This window comes from Propithecus coquereli, unplaced genomic scaffold, assembly GCF_000956105.1.
Source record: "Propithecus coquereli isolate 6110/MARCELLA unplaced genomic scaffold, Pcoq_1.0 Scaffold262, whole genome shotgun sequence".
NCBI classification, from domain to species: domain Eukaryota; kingdom Metazoa; phylum Chordata; class Mammalia; order Primates; family Indriidae; genus Propithecus; species Propithecus coquereli.
The window spans coordinates 2861953-2867952 of NW_012148197.1; positions in this window are offsets into that span (position 1 = coordinate 2861953).

Genomic DNA, 6000 nt, shown 5'->3' on the forward strand with positions numbered 1-6000 from the left:
TGCCTAGCACAATACTTTACATGTTATTGGGGCTCAATAAGTATTGAAGAGTCCTTGTTTTATGGCAAGGAAAGCAAAAAGCTAAGGCAAATAAGCTTCATTTCTGTCCATAGTGTATGATAGAAAAATGAATATTATTAATATTTCACAAATATTTGCTTTAATCAACTCATTTTCACTTATTTTTGGACTGAATTTTTTATTGAAATTGTGGAATAGAAGAAATAAAATATTGACAGTGAAGTCTTAAATGTCAACATATATGATGGGTTGCAAATCTTTAAGAAATGATTTGCCATATGAAAGCCTTAAATGCACTATTACTATTAAGGACACTAATAAAACATATATTAATATACATTCCAATATATTTGAGGTCAGAATAGTGGGAATGCTACACTTCTCTTTTAAAAAGAATAAAATTAATCAAATCCAGGCTATGTATAAAATTGCTGTACCATTTATCTTACATAGTATTTTCCTAGAAATTTGTTCACTGCTCCTCCCCAGGCTTGTGTCCTCATCTGTAGAGCAAAAGGATAAGACAATGATATTTAAGATTCCTTCTACATGTAATTCCTATGTGCAGATAGAAAAACTAAAATGCAAGAATTGAGTAACTCAGCAAAGGCTACTCGAGTCAGTGGAGCAGCAAAGTATTCTAAAATCCACTATCAATAACCCTTTGGCATAGGCTGGCTATGAACTACATGTACTTCAAGGATATAATTGTACTTAAGTATGTTTTAGCAAAATACAATTCAAAGTTATTCACTTCAGGATAATATGAATGAAAATTGATGATGAGAGCAATTTCCATTGGATGTGGAAGGAGTGACTAATGAGTACTTTATAATAAGAATTTTATGTTTACTAGAATAAATCATCTTGAATTTTTTAAATATACAGCATAGGCTGTATAGATAATGGTGCTGTATGAAAATTAAGTTACTGCCAAATTATTATGTTATATAATAAAATTTTAATTTTCTGAGCCTAAATAAAGTCCCATGGCTGAAATGATTTTTAAAAGTACTATCCTGTAGGTTTTCTGGATTTCCCTTATTATAAGAAATACCTTATTCTCATTTTTTATTTGAATATCTTAAATACACAAAAATGTCTTACCTTCATTTCAGTCGGGAAAAATTTAGAGACTTACGTAATTTGTTACATTTCTACTCTAGGCAAGATTACAACAAAATCTTAATGAAATGAATAATGTTTTTTTTAATTTAAAGGTCAGCAAGTTTTATATTTACAAGGTTACATATTTTATTTAAAATAGATCACATATGCCTTATGATGTCTAACTCCAAAGTATGTTTGATGAAATTTTTTAGTACAGTTTTTTACTATAGTGACTTTCAAATAGCAAATAAAGTATGTAAAATATATAATAATTTTTAAATTAATCATTTTGGGTGATAAAAGAACTTGAAATTTGCTAACAGCAACCAGCTATACTTAGATACATGGTTAATATGATCAAAATATTTGTTTAATGGTGGTAAAAAACACATAACCTAAAATTTACCATTTTAACTATTTTTAAGTGTACAGTTAAGTAGTATTAAGTATATTCACATTGTTGTGAAGCCAGTCTCCAGAACTTTTTCGTCTTGCAAGTCTGAAACTCTAAACCCATTACACAACTCCCAACCTATCTCTCCCCAGACCCTGGCAACCACCATTCTAGTTTTTGTTTCTATGAATTCGACTAAACTAGATACTCAGATAAGTAGAATCATATAGTATTTGTCTTTTTGTGACTGGCTTATTATATTTAGCATAATGTCCTCAAGTTTCATCCATGTTGTAGCAAATGTCAGAATTTCCTTCCTTTTTAAGGCTGAATAATATTTCCTTGTATGTTTATACCACATTATCTTACCCATTCATCCATCCAGGGACTCTTGGGTTGCTTCCTCAGTTTAGCGATTGTGAGTAATGCTCCTGTGAACATAGGTAATACAAATATCTCTTCAAAACCCTGCTTTCAATTCTTTTCAATATCTACTCAGAAGTACAATTACTGGATCGTATGTTAATTTTATTTTTAATTTTTTTGAGGAAACACCTTGCTGTTTTCCACAACAGCTACACCATTTTATTAATACTTTCCCACCAACAGTGCACAAGGGTTCCAATTTCTTCATTTCCTCACCAACACTATTTTCTGTTTTGTTTTGATAGTAGCTATAGCCATCCTAGAGAGGGTGAGGTGACATCACATTATGGTTTTGATTTGCACTTTCCTAATTGGCCAAAGTATTTTTGAAACACAAATTTTGAAACTAAGTTCAAAGCTAGGTTATGAGCTGCTCAAGGGAATAATTTCCATAATTGTATACATGCAGACCAATCTCCTTTGGTCTCTGTCCGTGCTTCAACTGAATATATCACTTAAAATTGCAGAACCCAAACCCTGGTGGTGGACTGGTAGCAGTCTGAGGCCTGTTAGAGGTCGGGCTGCAGAGCTCCGCTGCAACTCCCAACGCCCCCTCATCCCCCACGCCCCCTTAAAAAAATGTCTAATAGTCTTCAGTTAAACTTAGGAGCCGACAGGGAGGCACACAGCAGGAGGTGAGCAGAGGGCAAGCAAGTGAAGCTTCATCGGTATTTATAGCTGCTCCCCATCACTGGCATCACTGCCTGAGCTCCACTCCCCCTTCCGTGGGAGAATTGTCTTCCATGAAACTGGCCCCTGGTGCCAAAAATGTTGGGGACTGCTGACTTAAAAGATTGACTTGGGTACTTATAGATGGTGATTTGGGAGGGAAAAAAAGAAAAAAAGAGTGAAAAAGAATTTTAAAACAAAAAAAAGAAGAGAGAGAAAAAAGATTGACTTGGGCTGACAGTATAAACACCTCCAAAAAGAGTGGCCTAAACTAGTAGGAGATTCTATTTCTTTTCTCATGAAACTGCAAATAAGCAGCCTAGAGCTAGTTTGGCAACTAAAGGTATCCAATCTTTTGTGTCTTTTTGTCTGCTTTTTTTTTTCTTTTCTTTTCTTTTTTGTGTTTTTTGGAGACAGGGCTTGAGGGAGTGGCACACTATGTTGACCAGGCTGGCCTGGAACTTCAGGACTCAAGGGATCCTCCAGCTTTAGCCTCCTGAGTAGCTGGGACAACATGCGTGTGCCCCGGAGCCCGGCTTGTCTGCCATCTTTAATGTATGGTTTTTGTCCTCATTGTCACAGATGGCTCCTGTGACTCCAGGCATCATTTCCATATTCCTGGCAGGAAGAAGAGGAAAGAGCAAGGACAAAAGGCAATCCTGGGTGTCAACTGCCTTGGCTATATTTAATAAACTTTCCCACAGATCCTATGAAATGACTATCCCTGACTATTTATTAAGCAGTTCTCTCCCCCATGGTCACCCCTTGCACGATGAGAGGCTGTAAATGTAATTTTATAGCTGGGCATATTTTCCCTACCTCCCTCAAGAAAATTGGGGTTCTGTTAGTAAGGAATCAGTGAGGTATATTAAGTAGACCCTTGGCTGTGTTTGATAAATTCACATATCCTTTCTACTTTCAGTGTCTCCTTTCCAGGCAATAAGTTGGCCTAGAAACTAGGGGGAGTGAGATTGTAGAAGCCAGAGGACAATTTGTAGGGCAACATCAGGAAATGGATTGTCTACCATAAGTAAATGTCTTCTAGCCTAATATAAGTACCATAATGTGGATTTAATTTGTTGAAGAAAGCAAATGCTAATCACTTGAAAGTCAAATTGCAGTAAGTTAAAAAGTGCCTTTATTTCAAAAATACTGTAATTCAAAAGTAACAAAATATCAAAGTTTAGTGTTGAATTGTTATCTTGAATCTGTTATATTTGCAGCTGGAAGTGCTGAAAATCACTTTGTCTAAAATTAGTTGTATCAAGTATCATGAGCCAAGAACATTTACGTCATTTGTGTAATTTTGGTTTAAAATCCTCCTGACCCAGGAACTGATCTTAATATAATCTAATAACAATTTATTTCATTTCAAAAGCCAAAATTTGATTATTCTTGCCTAGCTAAAGAAAGACCAGAGAAATTCATTCTTCCCGGTTAACTTCTAATCTGCTTCTGAGTACATATTTCAGTTCTAAAATTAAGAAGGGGGATTCTGGAAAAGAAAGAAACAAGCATGGAGGCAGTTTAAGTATCACGTCAGATAGGGAATTTATTTTTTGTGTAGATTGTGTCAATGGAGATACTGAGGGGGCCAGAGAAATGGAGAGAAGGTGAGAGAAGGTTTTACAATGTTAGCAGATTGGTAAACCTTTTCATTTATTTTCATTTTTGTCTCTATTCCACTTTGGGTCCAATATATATATATATATTTGTTTGTTTGTTTTCTCTCCCCTCTTCTCATTTCCTCTTCCACTATTAGTCTGATATCATTCATTTTTAATTTAGTGTGAATGCATTTTAGGACCTAAACTGGAATTGCTAGAGTACTATTTGAAGGAGCTGTGAGTTCTATTCCAAGGTCATGCACTATTTCCAGTTGCAACTACCCCAGAAGAAAGTGGGACCTGGAGCATGACCGAAGAGAGCAGGTTATTCTGCTTCACAACAGAACCCTGTTTTATCTATCCTTGTCTTCTACATTCTTCTTCCTGTAGTTCAAGTTTCTCTCTTGACATCATACACCTTTAGCTCAGTGGTCCTGCTTCCTCCTTCCAAGCTGCATTGTTACCCACTAGCCTAGACTTTTGATCTCATACCCCAGAGATTTTTTTTTTTATTTTGAATCGTCTGGCACCTAGAACATCTGGGACTGAACCTTTTAAGGAGAGGTGGCCTGCACATGGCTACCCTTCTGAGAAACATCCCAGAGGGGGCTAGGCAACAGGCAAATAGGGATCAGAGGCTACATTATGACTGGGTAGAGAACAAAATCTGAAATCTGGCCCCTGGTGAGCTGGGTTCAGGGCTTAAGTATTTCAGTGCATTATATTGATATATTAACATATATGATTCTATCAAAGATTAAACTGCCAATGTGGGTACTTTATGGATACTAAATCACGAACAAAGAGAAGGTAAAAACTCTAACAACAATTACACTGATTTAGATGAACTTCTCCCTATTTTATAATTCATTGTACTGCATCACAAGAAGTATATACAAAACTACATTAAATAAAATAATGTGTATAAAATGCCTTGCACATGCCTAGTGCGTGGTAGGAGCTAAAATTGCAAATATGTTTAATTATATTATATATTATCATATTGTATATTTATCTTATTACAATTTATATTTTATTATAAAATAAGCCATATCTTCACTTAAAATTTATGTTCTAGGTTCCTATAATTCAAAATGTCAGAATAATTTCTGCTGTTTATTCAGACTCTTTGCCTACCAGTTTCCCTGCTGTTTTGTCTGGATTTATATTTAAGCATTTGGCTTTCATTTTTATCTCTAATTCAGCCAGGCTGGAAGAGTTGAATAGTAATACCAGCTGGCATAGAGCTGAGTCTGTATCAGCATATTGATGTTCCTGCATCAGCATATTGATGCTAGTGACACCAAAATGTTTCTCTGTCTCACTAAACTGCCTCGCATAGGCGTTAAACAAGTGTGGTGACAAAAGAGAGCTGACAGTAACCATCCCCAGAGTGGATGAACGGTTGCCTATAGGAAGAGAAAAGTTTCACGGTGAGTGGGAGCATTAGCACAATGATGTGAAACAAGTCAGTAGATCCCAGCTATCGATAATAAATAAGAATGAGTATGTGACTTTCTGCTGGTAGCTGATGATTAACTGCTGAGACCATAACACTTTTGGTTCTGAGTGCAATTAAAAATAAAACTCACCATGATGAAGACACTTAGAAAAAAAACTCAAGCTGCTGCTCAATCCTGATATGAAGAGTAACTGGCTAATCAATTATTTTTTTTTTTTATTTCAGCATATTATGGGGGTAAAGATGTTTAGGTTACGTATGTTGCCCTTGCCCCCCCCCCAAGTCCGAGTTTCAAATATGTCCATCCTTCG